This window comes from Pseudophryne corroboree, chromosome 3, assembly GCF_028390025.1.
Source record: "Pseudophryne corroboree isolate aPseCor3 chromosome 3, aPseCor3.hap2, whole genome shotgun sequence".
Taxonomy (NCBI): Eukaryota; Metazoa; Chordata; class Amphibia; order Anura; family Myobatrachidae; genus Pseudophryne; species Pseudophryne corroboree.
In genome coordinates, this window is record NC_086446.1 from 74,586,941 (window position 1) to 74,608,098 (window position 21,158).

The following is a 21,158-nucleotide window of genomic DNA, read 5'->3' on the forward strand; positions in this document are numbered from 1 at the left end:
AAGCACTGCCTAATAGAAAGAGAAAGGGAATTGGATGTAGACCATTTTTAATGGTTTCCCACCTCATAGAACCTATTAATTGATCATAAAAGATAACATACCTTAAAATTGATCAAGCAAAGTTCCTTAAGGGCCGTCTAAAAAAACTCTTGATCATAGTCCATTGGGACTGTCGGCAACCATATGTCGGCGTTTTTGCAGACTGCTAAAGAAATACACAAATATTGGTATTTATATAGAAATACCTGTCCATGTAATTTATTACACGGTCAAGCCAATTCTACTATAAGTATACCTAAAGTGTGGTCTTCTGCTCTTATAGTCAAAATTATTTCTGGTTTCAATGTTGACTCACGTGAAATTCTGAAAGCTTTCAATTAAATTTTTTTTAGTGTAAGGTGTGTCAGTCATAGAAGATCACTAGCACATATATGAGTGTACATACCAAAACTTATATGGCTGGTTTGACAATCACAAGGATAAAAAAGATGCGACTTCCTCAATAGGTCTCAAGGAATAGATCCTTTCAAAGAAATGGAAACATTGTTGTTGTCAAAATAGAGGGCACAGTTCCAACCATAGGGATAGTAACAATTTACAATAAGTTTCACAAAGTAAATTTTTTTCCAGAAAAACACAGCAACACTGTCATTATTTATAAGAAAGCACAGTTCTAACAAATAGCTAAAATCCAGCAGATTTCAAAGTAATTTTTATCAGAAATCAGAGCATTATTAATACTTATAAAGGCCCACTTTTAACAGCAAGAAAAATCTCAACTCCTCGGTACCAGACCAGCAAAAGAATTACACTCATGATTAATAGTTAAAGCCTTCAAAAAGTGAAACAAATAGAAATGATGTGAGGACTCACCCTGGAGAAAATTTGGCTGTGTGTGGAAGTCACAGAATGAAGTGGTAATTGATGCAGCTGTTATTTAAGCTGCTAGCACACTTACATCACTTCCTTTAATTAGATAACTCTTAATGATTAGATCAGCCTGAATAGAGCCAAAAAACTTTATTTATGAATCCATATTTTTCTTCTATAGGGATCCTTAGATGGTAGTAATTGTTTAATGTGGATTAAATATTTAATTTATACTTTAAACAGATCTTTAGTCACTTTAAAGGTGCTAAATTACTTACACCTGATCGGACAAGCATACTTCCAGCATGCGTTCCAATCTGCGTTCCACCTACTAATTAATTAAATGACTCCTCCTGCTTGATCTTTCACTTCAAAAACAGGAGTCAGAGAGAGGGCTGTCTTATTGGTATAGGCTCTCCCTCGAGCCGCACCTCCCATCTGACGCATACCGCGTCATGGGGCATGTCCTCCTGTTTCGCCCCATCACGCCTCACCAATGCTGGACAGGAGCGCAATGGGGTGTGTCCTCCTGCTCTGATGCACCACGCATCATCAATCCTGGGTGGGCCGGTTCGGCTCCCAACCATGCGCGTGGCGCATCATAGAGGTTGCTAGGTAACAACACGCGATACAGCACGTACATCCCGACGCGCACCACCACGTGATCTCAACTATCTACATGACGGAAACCGCATCTTGGTATCCTAGCAACCTCTAATATCGGTCTGTGGCGTCCTGATGTCTTGGCAACCTCTGATATCGGCTTATGGCTCAAATGGTGTTGTCACCTAGCAACCTCCATGGTCAGCGAGCCCACATATGAGACATTGCCTGTTAGTTTCCCCTCCCCACTGATCCAATATATATAAATGATAATCTGTCATTAAACACCATATTCTCAATTAGAGATACATGTTGGATTTGCATATGCATTTATTGTTTTACCATTTCAAGAGTATTATAGGAAACATAATAGACTTCCATAGCAATTATTTTTATGACATGGATTTTGTTAAAAATATGTCAGCTCATCCATCATTGGTATTCTAATATAAATTCATGACTATGACGTAATATTTTACAATGAAATCACCCATTTTCCCTCAAAGAGACCTCCAAATGGTTAAAAAAAATAAAATGTTTTTGTTATTTATTATTTATTAATTTTTTATATTTAATTTTTTATTAATTTTATTTAAATTTGCTTGTGGATGCTAAAATCATTTTTATACTATATGTGTGTGTTACTGTCGCATTGCTCTTCAGAATATTAAAATAAAAAATAATTTGAAATTATAAATATATCTCGTACTGAGGACCATGGACCACTGTGATTGTGCTAATATGTGAGACTGTTATATGTTTCTATTATAATAACATACTTATTGTATATATCTTTTAAGTGGTATACTTATTTCCAACTTTTATAATAAATTGTGTGTTCTGTTATAGTGGGCCATAAGTTATATCATATCTCATAGTGCAACCTATATACTACTTAAATTCGACTATATTGAATGTGTTTCATGTGCAATAAAGTGAAGTGAATGATTGAAATATTGAATTAAAAATGCTATTAATGAATTGAATACTATCATTAGACCTCCTGTTAACTTATGAGGAATATAAGATAGACCTATACCATTATTTCAAAAATTTCTTTTGGAGGAAAATGGATGATGGTAAATTTAGAACTTTTAATACAGTCTCATAGATATAGGCATACCTACACATGCCCCCACCCACGTGTATATACACACATATATGCATACATATACACACACATGCATGGGACCTCTTAGTAAGCGATCTCATTCCATTGTATAATTTTTTGGTTCCAAAACCCCTGAACCAGATATGAAACGGAAGTGCATCCTAGTTGATCATGCACTCCTAAAATATAGATGTGAAGACAATTGTGCTGAAAAACTCCTCCATCAGTTCAACCCTTCATCTTTTGAGGCTTCAACTTTACAATAATTGCATTTGAATTTTAAGGCCAAATAACAAATAAACAAGGAAACAGAAGAATATGTCAAAAATAATCTCATAAAAAACACATGGTAACATGACTTATGGGCAGTATGTTATTGTTCTACATAAACTAAATGTTTATAACCTGAATGCAGCCCTACCTATGAAAATTGAGAAGGAAAAAAACTTAAAGGAATGACACAATGTCTATATTTTCATTAAGGCCATTTGGATGGAGAGTATTAAGGGTGAAAATCCAAAAAGATTCTCTTCTTGAGAGCAGACGTTCTTTATCGCCTCCTCTGGGGCCTAATTTAATCAATTCCAATATAGTAAATTTTAGATCTTTTACATTGGAGTTATGAATTTCAGAAAAATGACGAGGTAAATTGTGATTAGTCACTTTATTTTTTATACCTCGCAGGTGCTCCTGGATTCTAAGTTTGAAATTGCGTTTTGTTTTGCCTATATACATTAGGTTGCAACTACAGGTTATTCTATAAATGACACACTCACTATTACAGTTGACTCTATCTTTTAGAGTGTATTCCATTCCATTTTCATGTTTCCAGGAGAAGGTGGATTTCTCCATATGCTTGCAGCATATACACCTATTACATGGGAAATATCCCATAGTTTTTTCCAACAAGAAATTTAATTTGGGTTGAACAGTGGATTTCTTAGATTTCAATGTACTTGGAGCTAAAATACTTTTCAAGTTCTTTGCCCTTCTGAAAACTACTTGTGGTTTGGGAGGAAGTGAAGGTCCAAGAATTGGATCTTTTAATAAGATTGGCCAGTGTTTATCTAGTATTTTAGTAATTAAACGGTTTTCTTTGTTGAATTGGGTTATGAAAGGCCTACATTTAGGGTCCCTTTTCTTTTTGGGAATTGGATTTGAAGATAGAAGATTCACCCGATTTATATTACTTGCCTTCTGTATGGCTTCTTCAATTCTAATCTGATCATATCCACGTGCTATAAAGTTTTCCTTCAGTGCATTAGCTTGTATTATAAAGTCACTGAAGGTGCTGTAGTTTCTCCTCAATCTGAGGAACTGAGAATAGGGAACTCCTTCAATCCATTTCGGATGGTGGCAGCTTGATGTTGGAATGAAATTGTTTGCATCGACTTCTTTAAAAAAAGTCGATGTTTCAACTTCCTTCCCTACTATGCTTTCTAATTTCAGATCTAAATAATCTATCAGATTTGTGTTAGTCTTAAACGTAAATTTTAAATTGAAAGGATTAACTTGAAGATATTCCATAAACTGTACCACACTTTCTTCGTCTCCTTTCCATATGAAAATCAAATCGTCTATGTACCTTCGGTATAATTTGATGTGACTTTTCTCATATTCAGATCCTTATATGAAAGAGTCCTCCCATACTCCCATCAGCAGGTTAGCATACGATGGGGCAAATTTAGTCCCCATCACAGTTCCCTGCTGCTGGAGGTAATGGGAGTCCTCAAACCTGAAATAATTATGTTTTAGTATAAAATTTATACTCTCCAAAATAAACTTGGTTTCAACCTCTGATTTTTCTGTATCAGCTACCAGGAAAGATCGCACTGCTTCAATACCTTTCATGTGGGGTATAGAGGAATACAAGGCTTGTACATCAATTGTAAGCCATCTTTCTTCAATGCCCCACGTATATCCGTCTAACGCCTGTAACAGGCTGGTGGAATCTCTCAAATAGGACGGTAAGGTTTTCACGTAAGATTGTAATTTTAGATCGATATAATGTGAAAGATTCGCTGTCAAGGAATCTATTCCCGAAATGATTGGTCTTCCGGGGGGAGACTGTATGTTTTTATGGACTTTGGGAAGATGATAAAAAATGGCGGTGGTTGGATGTTCCACCCATAAATAATCAAATTCCTTTTTGCATATTACATTATTTCTTTGTGCATCATATAGAAGAACTCTTAAATTTTCTTTAAAGCTTTTAGTGGGGTCATCTTCAAGTTTAGTATAAGTTGATGCATCATTAAGTATATTATATGCTTCTTTAAGGTAGTCAGTTCTGTCCTGTAGAACTACAGCTCCCACTTTATCTGCACTCCTAATAATGATATTATCCTCTTTTTTAAGGTGATTTAAGGCTTTTTTCTCTTCTGGATTTAGATTGGAAGTATACTTATTGTTTTTTATTTTTAATTCCCTAAAGTCGTCTTTAACTGACTCGTAAAAGATATCAACATTACTTCCCCTCGACTCCACCGGGTAAAACTTGGATGGGGGAGCTACTAGCGGTTTTTGTGGTTCTTGTGTAACCGAAACTGGAGGGTGTTTCAAAAAATGTCGCTGCAATGTAAGAGACCTAATATATTTATTTAGGTCGATAAACAAATCGAACTTATCCGCATGTTGGTCAGGTGCGAATTTCAGTCCCTTATTTAATAGCGCTGTTTGTGGTGCGCATAGTTCTCTGCCTGAGAGGTTGATGATCCCGGTTTTTGTCCCATTTTCAGATGAAACAATGGGCGTCTTTTTTTTGGGGATCTTTCTCCCCCCTCTTTTGCCTCTTCCATTCCAAGGCCTCTTTTTCTGCCTTGGGGTGTGGCTGAATCTATGCCATCTCCTAAAAAATGGTCATTAGGTCCATTTGGTGAAGGTGACCTAAGAGTTTCATATTTGTTAGTATGGAAGAAGGTGTCATATCTATTCGAAGAACGGCGCCTTCTCCTCTGGTCATGATAAGAATTAATTCTATTCCTATATCCATTCCTGATGGGGTATGGAGAACGGTAAGACGGCCTTCTCCTATCTCCATATCCTTGATAGTAACCATCCCTCCTCCTAGGATTCGTTCTTTGATCATTTCTGTGGTTATATCTCTCTTGTTGGTATACATTAATACCACGGTTATGGGCATGATGTGCGGCAGGGTTATCATTCTGTCTCGCATTTTTTGCCCAATCAAATATTAATCCTTTTTGGTAATCTTCCTTATCCCTAGAGAATTTGTTCTTTTTTCTCGAGATAATTTCGCTTTCTGTTATATCAAGTTGGTTTTGAAGTTTACCAACATCATGTATAAATTCCTCGCTAGTTTCAAATTTAGTAACTGAAGTCTCTAGTTTCATTAGTTCCTCCTCTAGCTTAGTTAGATCCCTTTTCCTTTCTGATATTAATAATCCCATTAATTTCTTGGAACAGTCTCCTAAGATATCGTTCCAGATTTTCATAAAGGGTTCGCTTTGTATACCGTATGTTGGCTTTTTCAATATGCGTAGTCCCCTAGGGACTCTCCCTACTTCAATATATTTTTCTAGTGTCACTATCTCATACCAATTTTTCATTTCCTTTATGGACAGTTTTTCTATCATATTTAATTGGGAATAATAATCTTCTTCATTACTAATAGGTGTCGTACTATCTATATCCTCTGAAAATAGATTTTTACATTTATGTGTTCTTGATGTCCTATCCTTAAAAATAGGCATACTGGCAGCAATTACAGATACACAACAAAATAGATACAGAAATACACAAAAGTATCTTTATCTTGCGCCAACTCAGGAGCGGCACACTGGGAGAGGTCTTTGTTGGAAAACCTCAAAAACATACAGAGAAAACATAAATTCCCAAGTGCGCTAATAATGAAATGTAGTTACACAAATCTTCCAGCGTTTATTTCGTCGGAAAATGTAGACTGGAGGATGTTTAGATCTGGGGACCTGTAACAGACACCCCTCACCAAAAAGTCACCCAAACAAGAGGCCAACAGGCCAATTAATAAAAAGTTTTTTTTAATAACATATATTTGAACATATGAATTTTGGTACACAATTCAAGATATAAAATTGTATCAATAAAACACAGCCACAACCAACATGTTTGTAAGATGGATTCTAGATACTCCCTCACCTTTTTCAAGGTGCGAGCTCGAAGGGAGTATCTTCACAAACTAGGGTGCGCGTTTCTGACTGACAAACCCAACGCGTTTCGTCTTATCGACTTCATCAGGGGTAACTTGTTTGGGGAAAAAGATAATGTTCTATTTGAGAAAAACTGCTATTGTGAGATAGGAATATTATATATACATATATGTATATATATGTATAGACACATATATCTTTGTGGTATGCAAAGCATTTTTTTTCCTATATATACCTACCACATATAGGGAAAAGGATGATTTGCTCTTGATAGATTTCTATGGCAGATCGTAACCTGAAATATGAATAACACATTCTAAGATGTGTTTATTTGATGGAACTACTAGGACATTATTCTTATTATCCATTTTAGTGTTACAAATAGTGACTAAGACATACCTCCAAATAGGGATTAATCAAATTCTCCTTTATTAGAATTTAATGGGTAGAGCTCCTATATTCGTGCTTCTGACTGGAACTTAAATGGTTATCTTTTTTGTATATAAAATCTATAGAATAGTGTTTTTATAAGCACTGCCTAATAGAAAGAGAAAGGGAATTGGATGTAGACCATTTTTAATGGTTTCCCACCTCATAGAACCTATTAATTGATCATAAAAGATAACATACCTTAAAATTGATCAAGCAAAGTTCCTTAAGGGCCGTCTAAAAAAACTCTTGATCATAGTCCATTGGGACTGTCGGCAACCATATGTCGGCGTTTTTGCAGACTGCTAAAGAAATACACAAATATTGGTATTTATATAGAAATACCTGTCCATGTAATTTATTACACGGTCAAGCCAATTCTACTATAAGTATACCTAAAGTGTGGTCTTCTGCTCTTATAGTCAAAATTATTTCTGGTTTCAATGTTGACTCACGTGAAATTCTGAAAGCTTTCAATTAAATTTTTTTTAGTGTAAGGTGTGTCAGTCATAGAAGATCACTAGCACATTTATGAGTGTACATACCAAAACTTATATGGCTGGTTTGACAATCACAAGGATAAAAAAGATGCGACTTCCTCAATAGGTCTCAAGGAATAGATCCTTTCAAAGAAATGGAAACATTGTTGTTGTCAAAATAGAGGGCACAGTTCCAACCATAGGGATAGTAACAATTTACAATAAGTTTCACAAAGTAAATTTTTTTCCAGAAAAACACAGCAACACTGTCATTATTTATAAGAAGGCACAGTTCTAACAAATAGCTAAAATCCAGCAGATTTCAAAGTCATTTTTATCAGAAATCAGAGCATTATTAATACTTATAAAGGCCCACTTTTAACAGCAAGAAAAATCTCAACTCCTCGGTACCAGACCAGCAAAAGAATTACACTCATGATTAATAGTTAAAGCCTTCAAAAAGTGAAACAAATAGAAATGATGTGAGGACTCACCCTGGAGAAAATTTGGCTGTGTGTGGAAGTCACAGAATGAAGTGGTAATTGATGCAGCTGTTATTTAAGCTGCTAGCACACTTACATCACTTCCTTTAATTAGATAACTCTTAATGATTAGATCAGCCTGAATAGAGCCAAAAAACTTTATTTATGAATCCATATTTTTCTTCTATAGGGATCCTTAGATGGGAGTAATTGTTTAATGTGGATTAAATATTTAATTTATACTTTAAACAGATCTTTAGTCACTTTAAAGGTGCTAAATTACTTACACCTGATCGGACAAGCATACTTCCAGCATGCGTTCCAATCTGCGTTCCACCTACTAATTAATTAAATGACTCCTCCTGCTTGATCTTTCACTTCAAAAATAGGAGTCAGAGAGAGGGCTGTCTTATTGGTATAGGCTCTCCCTCGAGCCGCACCTCCCATCTGACTCATACCGCGTCATGGGGCATGTCCTCTTCTTTCGCCCCATCACGCCTCAACAATGCTGGACAGGAGCGCAATGGGGTGTGTCCTCCTGCTCTGATGCACCACGCATCATCAATCCTGGGTGGGCCAGTTCGGCTCCCAACCATGCGCGTGGCGCATCATAGAGGTTGCTAGGTAACAACACGCGATACAGCACGTACATCCCGACGTACACCACCACGTGATCTCAACTATCTACATGACGGAAACCGCATCTTGGTATCCTAGCAACCTCTAATATCGGTCTGTGGCGTCCTGATGTCTTGGCAACCTCTGATATCGGCTTATGGCTCAAATGGTGTTGTCACCTAGCAACCTCCATGGTCAGCGAGCCCACATATGAGACATTGCCTGTTAGTTTCCCCTCCCCACTGATCCAATATATATAAATGATAATCTGTCATTAAACACCATATTCTCAATTAGAGATACATGTTGGATTTGCATATGCATTTATTGTTTTACCATTTCAAGAGTATTATAGGAAACATAATAGACTTCCATAGCAATTATTTTTATGACATGGATTTTGTTAAAAATATGTCAGCTCATCCATCATTGGTATTCTAATATAAATTCATGACTATGACGTAATATTTTACAATGAAATCACCCATTTTCCCTCAAAGAGACCTCCAAATGGTCAAAAAAAAAAAATGTTTTTGTTATTTATTATTTATTAATTTTTTATATTTAATTTTTTATTAATTTTATTTAAATTTGCTTGTGGATGCTAAAATCATTTTTATACTATATGTGTGTGTTACTGTCGCATTGCTCTTCAGAATATTAAAATAAAAAATAATTTGAAATTATAAATATATCTCGTACTGAGGACCATGGACCACTGTGATTGTGCTAATATGTGAGACTGTTATATGTTTCTATTATAATAACATACTTATTGTATATATCTTTTAAGTGGTATACTTATTTCCAACTTTTATAATAAATTGTGTGTTCTGTTATAGTGGGCCATAAGTTATATCATATCTCATAGTGCAACCTATATACTACTTAAATTCGACTATATTGAATGTGTTTTATGTGCAATAAAGTGAAGTGAATGATTGAAATATTGAATTAAAAATGCTATTAATGAATTGAATACTATCATTAGACCTCCTGTTAACTTATGAGGAATATAAGATAGACCTATACCATTATTTCAAAAATTTCTTTTGGAGGAAAATGGATGATGGTAAATTTAGAAATTTTAATACAGTCTCATAGATATAGGCATACCTACACATGCCCCCACCCACGTGTATATACACACATATATGCATACATATACACACACATGCATGGGACCTCTTAGTAAGCGATCTCATTCCATTGTATAATTTTTTGGTTCCAAAACCCCTGAACCAGATATGAAACGGAAGTGCATCCTAGTTGATCATGCACTCCTAAAATATAGATGTGAAGACAATTGTGCTGAAAAACTCCTCCATCAGTTCAACCCTTCATCTTTTGAGGCTTCAACTTTACAATAATTGCATTTGAATTTTAAGGCCAAATAACAAATAAACAAGGAAACAGAAGAATATGTCAAAAATAATCTCATAAAAAACACATGGTAACATGACTTATGGGCAGTATGTTATTGTTCTACATAAACTAAATGTTTATAACCTGAATGCAGCCCTACCTATGAAAATTGAGAAGGAAAAAAACTTAAAGGAATGACACAATGTCTATATTTTCATTAAGGCCATTTGGATGGAGAGTATTAAGGGTGAAAATCCAAAAAGATTCTCTTCTTGAGAGCAGACGTTCTTTATCGCCTCCTCTGGGGCCTAATTTAATCAATTCCAATATAGTAAATTTTAGATCTTTTACATTGGAGTTATGAATTTCAGAAAAATGACGAGGTAAATTGTGATTAGTCACTTTATTTTTTATACCTCGCAGGTGCTCCTGGATTCTAAGTTTGAAATTGCGTTTTGTTTTGCCTATATACATTAGGTTGCAACTACAGGTTATTCTATAAATGACACACTCACTATTACAGTTGACTCTATCTTTTAGAGTGTATTCCATTCCATTTTCATGTTTCCAGGAGAAGGTGGATTTCTCCATATGCTTGCAGCATATACACCTATTACATGGGAAATATCCCATAGTTTTTTCCAACAAGAAATTTAATTTGGGTTGAACAGTGGATTTCTTAGATTTCAATGTACTTGGAGCTAAAATACTTTTCAAGTTCTTTGCCCTTCTGAAAACTACTTGTGGTTTGGGAGGAAGTGAAGGTCCAAGAATTGGATCTTTTAATAAGATTGGCCAGTGTTTATCTAGTATTTTAGTAATTAAACGGTTTTCTTTGTTGAATTGGGTTATGAAAGGCCTACATTTAGGGTCCCTTTTCTTTTTGGGAATTGGATTTGAAGATAGAAGATTCACCCGATTTATATTACTTGCCTTCTGTATGGCTTCTTCAATTCTAATCTGATCATATCCACGTGCTATAAAGTTTTCCTTCAGTGCATTAGCTTGTATTATAAAGTCACTGAAGGTGCTGTAGTTTCTCCTCAATCTGAGGAACTGAGAATAGGGAACTCCTTCAATCCATTTCGGATGGTGGCAGCTTGATGTTGGAATGAAATTGTTTGCATCGACTTCTTTAAAAAAAGTCGATGTTTCAACTTCCTTCCCTACTATGCTTTCTAATTTCAGATCTAAATAATCTATCAGATTTGTGTTAGTCTTAAACGTAAATTTTAAATTGAAAGGATTAACTTGAAGATATTCCATAAACTGTACTACACTTTCTTCGTCTCCTTTCCATATGAAAATCAAATCGTCTATGTACCTTCGGTATAATTTGATGTGACTTTTCTCATATTCAGATCCTTATATGAAAGAGTCCTCCCATACTCCCATCAGCAGGTTAGCATACGATGGGGCAAATTTAGTCCCCATCACAGTTCCCTGCTGCTGGAGGTAATGGGAGTCCTCAAACCTGAAATAATTATGTTTTAGTATAAAATTTATACTCTCCAAAATAAACTTGGTTTCAACCTCTGATTTTTCTGTATCAGCTACCAGGAAAGATCGCACTGCTTCAATACCTTTCATGTGGGGTATAGAGGAATACAAGGCTTGTACATCAATTGTAAGCCATCTTTCTTCAATGCCCCACGTATATCCGTCTAACGCCTGTAACAGGCTGGTGGAATCTCTCAAATAGGACGGTAAGGTTTTCACGTAAGATTGTAATTTTAGATCGATATAATGTGAAAGATTCGCTGTCAAGGAATCTATTCCCGAAATGATTGGTCTTCCGGGGGGAGACTGTATGTTTTTATGGACTTTGGGAAGATGATAAAAAATGGCGGTGGTTGGATGTTCCACCCATAAATAATCAAATTCCTTTTTGCATATTACATTATTTCTTTGTGCATCATATAGAAGAACTCTTAAATTTTCTTTAAAGCTTTTAGTGGGGTCATCTTCAAGTTTAGTATAAGTTGATGCATCATTAAGTATATTATATGCTTCTTTAAGGTAGTCAGTTCTGTCCTGTAGAACTACAGCTCCCCCTTTATCTGCACTCCTAATAATGATATTATCCTCTTTTTTAAGGTGATTTAAGGCTTTTTTCTCTTCTGGATTTAGATTGGAAGTATACTTATTGTTTTTTATTTTTAATTCCCTAAAGTCGTCTTTAACTGACTCGTAAAAGATATCAACATTACTTCCCCTCGACTCCACCGGGTAAAACTTGGATGGGGGAGCTACTAGCGGTTTTTGTGGTTCTTGTGTAACCGAAACTGGAGGGTGTTTCAAAAAATGTCGCTGCAATGTAAGAGACCTAATATATTTATTTAGGTCGATAAACAAATCGAACTTATCCGCATGTTGGTCAGGTGCGAATTTCAGTCCCTTATTTAATAGCGCTGTTTGTGGTGCGCATAGTTCTCTGCCTGAGAGGTTGATGATCCCGGTTTTTGTCCCATTTTCAGATGAAACAATGGGCGTCTTTTTTTTGGGGATCTTTCTCCCCCCTCTTTTGCCTCTTCCATTCCAAGGCCTCTTTTTCTGCCTTGGGGTGTGGCTGAATCTATGCCATCTCCTAAAAAATGGTCATTAGGTCCATTTGGTGAAGGTGACCTAAGAGTTTCATATTTGTTAGTATGGAAGAAGGTGTCATATCTATTCGAAGAACGGCGCCTTCTCCTCTGGTCATGATAAGAATTAATTCTATTCCTATATCCATTCCTGATGGGGTATGGAGAACGGTAAGACGGCCTTCTCCTATCTCCATATCCTTGATAGTAACCATCCCTCCTCCTAGGATTCGTTCTTTGATCATTTCTGTGGTTATATCTCTCTTGTTGGTATACATTAATACCACGGTTATGGGCATGATGTGCGGCAGGGTTATCATTCTGTCTCGCATTTTTTGCCCAATCAAATATTAATCCTTTTTGGTAATCTTCCTTATCCCTAGAGAATTTGTTCTTTTTTCTCGAGATAATTTCGCTTTCTGTTATATCAAGTTGGTTTTGAAGTTTACCAACATCATGTATAAATTCCTCGCTAGTTTCAAATTTAGTAACTGAAGTCTCTAGTTTCATTAGTTCCTCCTCTAGCTTAGTTAGATCCCTTTTCCTTTCTGATATTAATAATCCCATTAATTTCTTGGAACAGTCTCCTAAGATATCGTTCCAGATTTTCATAAAGGGTTCGCTTTGTATACCGTATGTTGGCTTTTTCAATATGCGTAGTCCCCTAGGGACTCTCCCTACTTCAATATATTTTTCTAGTGTCACTATCTCATACCAATTTTTCATTTCCTTTATGGACAGTTTTTCTATCATATTTAATTGGGAATAATAATCTTCTTCATTACTAATAGGTGTCGTACTATCTATATCCTCTGAAAATAGATTTTTACATTTATGTGTTCTTGATGTCCTATCCTTAAAAATAGGCATACTGGCAGCAATTACAGATACACAACAAAATAGATACAGAAATACACAAAAGTATCTTTATCTTGCGCCAACTCAGGAGCGGCGCACTGGGAGAGGTCTTTGTTGGAAAACCTCAAAAACATACAGAGAAAACATAAATTCCCAAGTGCGCTAATAATGAAATGTAGTTACACAAATCTTCCAGCGTTTATTTCGTCGGAAAATGTAGACTGGAGGATGTTTAGATCTGGGGACCTGTAACAGACACCCCTCACCAAAAAGTCACCCAAACAAGAGGCCAACAGGCCAATTAATAAAAAGTTTTTTTTAATAACATATATTTGAACATATGAATTTTGGTACACAATTCAAGATATAAAATTGTATCAATAAAACACAGCCACAACCAACATGTTTGTAAGATGGATTCTAGATACTCCCTCACCTTTTTCAAGGTGCGAGCTCGAAGGGAGTATCTTCACAAACTAGGGTGCGCTTTTCTGACTGACAAACCCAACGCGTTTCGTCTTATCGACTTCATCAGGGGTAACTTGTTTGGGGAAAAAGATAATGTTCTATTTGAGAAAAACTGCTATTGTGAGATAGGAATATTATATATACATATATGTATATATATGTATAGACACATATATCTTTGTGGTATGCAAAGCATTTTTTTTCCTATATATACCTACCACATATAGGGAAAAGGATGATTTGCTCTTGATAGATTTCTATGGCAGATCGTAACCTGAAATATGAATAACACATTCTAAGATGTGTTTATTTGATGGAACTACTAGGACATTATTCTTATTATCCATTTTAGTGTTACAAATAGTGACTAAGACATACCTCCAAATAGGGATTAATCAAATTCTCCTTTATTAGAATTTAATGGGTAGAGCTCCTATATTCGTGCTTCTGACTGGAACTTAAATGGTTATCTTTTTTGTATATAAAATCTATAGAATAGTGTTTTTATAAGCACTGCCTAATAGAAAGAGAAAGGGAATTGGATGTAGACCATTTTTAATGGTTTCCCACCTCATAGAACCTATTAATTGATCATAAAAGATAACATACCTTAAAATTGATCAAGCAAAGTTCCTTAAGGGCCGTCTAAAAAAACTCTTGATCATAGTCCATTGGGACTGTCGGCAACCATATGTCGGCGTTTTTGCAGACTGCTAAAGAAATACACAAATATTGGTATTTATATAGAAATACCTGTCCATGTAATTTATTACACGGTCAAGCCAATTCTACTATAAGTATACCTAAAGTGTGGTCTTCTGCTCTTATAGTCAAAATTATTTCTGGTTTCAATGTTGACTCACGTGAAATTCTGAAAGCTTTCAATTAAATTTTTTTTAGTGTAAGGTGTGTCAGTCATAGAAGATCACTAGCACATTTATGAGTGTACATACCAAAACTTATATGGCTGGTTTGACAATCACAAGGATAAAAAAGATGCGACTTCCTCAATAGGTCTCAAGGAATAGATCCTTTCAAAGAAATGGAAACATTGTTGTTGTCAAAATAGAGGGCACAGTTCCAACCATAGGGATAGTAACAATTTACAATAAGTTTCACAAAGTAAATTTTTTTCCAGAAAAACACAGCAACACTGTCATTATTTATAAGAAGGCACAGTTCTAACAAATAGCTAAAATCCAGCAGATTTCAAAGTCATTTTTATCAGAAATCAGAGCATTATTAATACTTATAAAGGCCCACTTTTAACAGCAAGAAAAATCTCAACTCCTCGGTACCAGACCAGCAAAAGAATTACACTCATGATTAATAGTTAAAGCCTTCAAAAAGTGAAACAAATAGAAATGATGTGAGGACTCACCCTGGAGAAAATTTGGCTGTGTGTGGAAGTCACAGAATGAAGTGGTAATTGATGCAGCTGTTATTTAAGCTGCTAGCACACTTACATCACTTCCTTTAATTAGATAACTCTTAATGATTAGATCAGCCTGAATAGAGCCAAAAAACTTTATTTATGAATCCATATTTTTCTTCTATAGGGATCCTTAGATGGGAGTAATTGTTTAATGTGGATTAAATATTTAATTTATACTTTAAACAGATCTTTAGTCACTTTAAAGGTGCTAAATTACTTACACCTGATCGGACAAGCATACTTCCAGCATGCGTTCCAATCTGCGTTCCACCTACTAATTAATTAAATGACTCCTCCTGCTTGATCTTTCACTTCAAAAATAGGAGTCAGAGAGAGGGCTGTCTTATTGGTATAGGCTCTCCCTCGAGCCGCACCTCCCATCTGACTCATACCGCGTCATGGGGCATGTCCTCTTCTTTCGCCCCATCACGCCTCAACAATGCTGGACAGGAGCGCAATGGGGTGTGTCCTCCTGCTCTGATGCACCACGCATCATCAATCCTGGGTGGGCCGGTTCGGCTCCCAACCATGCGCGTGGCGCATCATAGAGGTTGCTAGGTAACAACACGCGATACAGCACGTACATCCCGACGTGCACCACCACGTGATCTCAACTATCTACATGACGGAAACCGCATCTTGGTATCCTAGCAACCTCTAATATCGGTCTGTGGCGTCCTGATGTCTTGGCAACCTCTGATATCGGCTTATGGCTCAAATGGTGTTGTCACCTAGCAACCTCCATGGTCAGCGAGCCCACATATGAGACATTGCCTGTTAGTTTCCCCTCCCCACTGATCCAATATATATAAATGATAATCTGTCATTAAACACCATATTCTCAATTAGAGATACATGTTGGATTTGCATATGCATTTATTGTTTTACCATTTCAAGAGTATTATAGGAAACATAATAGACTTCCATAGCAATTATTTTTATGACATGGATTTTGTTAAAAATATGTCAGCTCATCCATCATTGGTATTCTAATATAAATTCATGACTATGACGTAATATTTTACAATGAAATCACCCATTTTCCCTCAAAGAGACCTCCAAATGGTCAAAAAAAAAAAATGTTTTTGTTATTTATTATTTATTAATTTTTTATATTTATTTTTTTATTAATTTTATTTAAATTTGCTTGTGGATGCTAAAATCATTTTTATACTATATGTGTGTGTTACTGTCGCATTGCTCTTCAGAATATTAAAATAAAAAATAATTTGAAATTATAAATATATCTCGTACTGAGGACCATGGACCACTGTGATTGTGCTAATATGTGAGACTGTTATATGTTTCTATTATAATAACATACTTATTGTATATATCTTTTAAGTGGTATACTTATTTCCAACTTTTATAATAAATTGTGTGTTCTGTTATAGTGGGCCATAAGTTATATCATATCTCATAGTGCAACCTATATACTACTTAAATTCGACTATATTGAATGTGTTTCATGTGCAATAAAGTGAAGTGAATGATTGAAATATTGAATTAAAAATGCTATTAATGAATTGAATACTATCATTAGACCTCCTGTTAACTTATGAGGAATATAAGATAGACCTATACCATTATTTCAAAAATTTCTTTTGGAGGAAAATGGATGATGGTAAATTTAGAAATTTTAATACAGTCTCATAGATATAGGCATACCTACACATGCCCCCACCCACGTGTATATACACACATATATGCATACATATACACACACATGCATGGGACCTCTTAGTAAGCGATCTCATTCCATTGTATAATTTTTTGGTTCCAAAACCCCTGAACCAGATATGAAACGGAAGTGCATCCTAGTTGATCATGCACTCCTAAAATATAGATGTGAAGACAATTGTGCTGAAAAACTCCTCCATCAGTTCAACCCTTCATCTTTTGAGGCTTCAACTTTACAATAATTGCATTTGAATTTTAAGGCCAAATAACAAATAAACAAGGAAACAGAAGAATATGTCAAAAATAATCTCATAAAAAACACATGGTAACATGACTTATGGGCAGTATGTTATTGTTCTACATAAACTAAATGTTTATAACCTGAATGCAGCCCTACCTATGAAAATTGAGAAGGAAAAAAACTTAAAGGAATGACACAATGTCTATATTTTCATTAAGGCCATTTGGATGGAGAGTATTAAGGGTGAAAATCCAAAAAGATTCTCTTCTTGAGAGCAGACGTTCTTTATCGCCTCCTCTGGGGCCTAATTTAATCAATTCCAATATAGTAAATTTTAGATCTTTTACATTGGAGTTATGAATTTCAGAAAAATGACGAGGTAAATTGTGATTAGTCACTTTATTTTTTATACCTCGCAGGTGCTCCTGGATTCTAAGTTTGAAATTGCGTTTTGTTTTGCCTATATACATTAGGTTGCAACTACAGGTTATTCTATAAATGACACACTCACTATTACAGTTGACTCTATCTTTTAGAGTGTATTCCATTCCATTTTCATGTTTCCAGGAGAAGGTGGATTTCTCCATATGCTTGCAGCATATACACCTATTACATGGGAAATATCCCATAGTTTTTTCCAACAAGAAATTTAATTTGGGTTGAACAGTGGATTTCTTAGATTTCAATGTACTTGGAGCTAAAATACTTTTCAAGTTCTTTGCCCTTCTGAAAACTACTTGTGGTTTGGGAGGAAGTGAAGGTCCAAGAATTGGATCTTTTAATAAGATTGGCCAGTGTTTATCTAGTATTTTAGTAATTAAACGGTTTTCTTTGTTGAATTGGGTTATGAAAGGCCTACATTTAGGGTCCCTTTTCTTTTTGGGAATTGGATTTGAAGATAGAAGATTCACCCGATTTATATTACTTGCCTTCTGTATGGCTTCTTCAATTCTAATCTGATCATATCCACGTGCTATAAAGTTTTCCTTCAGTGCATTAGCTTGTATTATAAAGTCACTGAAGGTGCTGTAGTTTCTCCTCAATCTGAGGAACTGAGAATAGGGAACTCCTTCAATCCATTTCGGATGGTGGCAGCTTGATGTTGGAATGAAATTGTTTGCATCGACTTCTTTAAAAAAAGTCGATGTTTCAACTTCCTTCCCTACTATGCTTTCTAATTTCAGATCTAAATAATCTATCAGATTTGTGTTAGTCTTAAACGTAAATTTTAAATTGAAAGGATTAACTTGAAGATATTCCATAAACTGTACTACACTTTCTTCGTCTCCTTTCCATATGAAAATCAAATCGTCTATGTACCTTCGGTATAATTTGATGTGACTTTTCTCATATTCAGATCCTTATATGAAAGAGTCCTCCCATACTCCCATCAGCAGGTTAGCATACGATGGGGCAAATTTAGTCCCCATCACAGTTCCCTGCTGCTGGAGGTAATGGGAGTCCTCAAACCTGAAATAATTATGTTTTAGTATAAAATTTATACTCTCCAAAATAAACTTGGTTTCAACCTCTGATTTTTCTGTATCAGCTACCAGGAAAGATCGCACTGCTTCAATACCTTTCATGTGGGGTATAGAGGAATACAAGGCTTGTACATCAATTGTAAGCCATCTTTCTTCAATGCCCCACGTATATCCGTCTAACGCCTGTAACAGGCTGGTGGAATCTCTCAAATAGGACGGTAAGGTTTTCACGTAAGATTGTAATTTTAGATCGATATAATGTGAAAGATTCGCTGTCAAGGAATCTATTCCCGAAATGATTGGTCTTCCGGGGGGAGACTGTATGTTTTTATGGACTTTGGGAAGATGATAAAAAATGGCGGTGGTTGGATGTTCCACCCATAAATAATCAAATTCCTTTTTGCATATTACATTATTTCTTTGTGCATCATATAGAAGAACTCTTAAATTTTCTTTAAAGCTTTTAGTGGGGTCATCTTCAAGTTTAGTATAAGTTGATGCATCATTAAGTATATTATATGCTTCTTTAAGGTAGTCAGTTCTGTCCTGTAGAACTACAGCTCCCCCTTTATCTGCACTCCTAATAATGATATTATCCTCTTTTTTAAGGTGATTTAAGGCTTTTTTCTCTTCTGGATTTAGATTGGAAGTATACTTATTGTTTTTTATTTTTAATTCCCTAAAGTCGTCTTTAACTGACTCGTAAAAGATATCAACATTACTTCCCCTCGACTCCACCGGGTAAAACTTGGATGGGGGAGCTACTAGCGGTTTTTGTGGTTCTTGTGTAACCGAAACTGGAGGGTGTTTCAAAAAATGTCGCTGCAATGTAAGAGACCTAATATATTTATTTAGGTCGATAAACAAATCGAACTTATCCGCATGTTGGTCAGGTGCGAATTTCAGTCCCTTATTTAATAGCGCTGTTTGTGGTGCGCATAGTTCTCTGCCTGAGAGGTTGATGATCCCGGTTTTTGTCCCATTTTCAGATGAAACAATGGGCGTCTTTTTTTTGGGGATCTTTCTCCCCCCTCTTTTGCCTCTTCCATTCCAAGGCCTCTTTTTCTGCCTTGGGGTGTGGCTGAATCTATGCCATCTCCTAAAAAATGGTCATTAGGTCCATTTGGTGAAGGTGACCTAAGAGTTTCATATTTGTTAGTATGGAAGAAGGTGTCATATCTATTCGAAGAACGGCGCCTTCTCCTCTGGTCATGATAAGAATTAATTCTATTCCTATATCCATTCCTGATGGGGTATGGAGAACGGTAAGACGGCCTTCTCCTATCTCCATATCCTTGATAGTAACCATCCCTCCTCCTAGGATTCGTTCTTTGATCATTTCTGTGGTTATATCTCTCTTGTTGGTATACATTAATACCACGGTTATGGGCATGATGTGCGGCAGGGTTATCATTCTGTCTCGCATTTTTTGCCCAATCAAATATTAATCCTTTTTGGTAATCTTCCTTATCCCTAGAGAATTTGTTCTTTTTTCTCGAGATAATTTCGCTTTCTGTTATATCAAGTTGGTTTTGAAGTTTACCAACATCATGTATAAATTCCTCGCTAGTTTCAAATTTAGTAACTGAAGTCTCTAGTTTCATTAGTTCCTCCTCTAGCTTAGTTAGATCCCTTTTCCTTTCTGATATTAATAATCCCATTAATTTCTTGGAACAGTCTCCTAAGATATCGTTCCAGATTTTCATAAAGGGTTCGCTTTGTATACCGTATGTTGGCTTTTTCAATATGCGTAGTCCCCTAGGGACTCTCCCTACTTCAATATATTTTTCTAGTGTCACTATCTCATACCAATTTTTCATTTCCTTTATGGACAGTTTTTCTATCATATTTAATTGGGAATAATAATCTTCTTCATTACTAATAGGTGTCGTACTATCTATATCCTCTGAAAATAGATTTTTACATTTATGTGTTCTTGATGTCCTATCCTTAAAAATAGGCATACTGGCAGCAATTACAGATACACAACAAAATAGATACAGAAATACACAAAAGTATCTTTATCTTGCGCCAACTCAGGAGCGGCACACTGGGAGAGGTCTTTGTTGGAAAACCTCAAAAACATACAGAGAAAACATAAATTCCCAAGTGCGCTAATAATGAAATGTAGTTACACAAATCTTCCAGCGTTTATTTCGTCGGAAAATGTAGACTGGAGGATGTTTAGATCTGGGGACCTGTAACAGACACCCCTCACCAAAAAGTCACCCAAACAAGAGGCCAACAGGCCAATTAATAAAAAGTTTTTTTTAATAACATATATTTGAACATATGAATTTTGGTA

At 35.6% G+C, this 21,158-nt stretch overlaps 3 long non-coding RNA genes across 3 annotated transcripts; all 3 read right to left on the bottom strand.

Moving 5' to 3' along the window:
• Window positions 1-130: 130 nt before the first annotated feature.
• On the bottom strand, window positions 131-920 carry LOC135057493 (uncharacterized). Its single transcript, XR_010244158.1, has 4 exons — window positions 874-920; window positions 446-523; window positions 296-370; window positions 131-205 (listed from the first exon to the last, which is right to left on the bottom strand). It is a non-coding gene; the product is annotated as an uncharacterized LOC135057493 (long non-coding RNA).
• Window positions 921-7,391: 6,471 nt separating this feature from the next.
• Window positions 7,392-8,181, bottom strand: LOC135057494 (uncharacterized). The gene is made up of 4 exons (XR_010244159.1): window positions 8,135-8,181; window positions 7,707-7,784; window positions 7,557-7,631; window positions 7,392-7,466 (listed from the first exon to the last, which is right to left on the bottom strand). It is a non-coding gene; the product is annotated as an uncharacterized LOC135057494 (long non-coding RNA).
• A 6,470-nt stretch (window positions 8,182-14,651) lies between these two features.
• On the bottom strand, window positions 14,652-15,441 carry LOC135057495 (uncharacterized). The gene is made up of 4 exons (XR_010244160.1): window positions 15,395-15,441; window positions 14,967-15,044; window positions 14,817-14,891; window positions 14,652-14,726 (listed from the first exon to the last, which is right to left on the bottom strand). It is a non-coding gene; the product is annotated as an uncharacterized LOC135057495 (long non-coding RNA).
• Window positions 15,442-21,158: the final 5,717 nt, after the last annotated feature.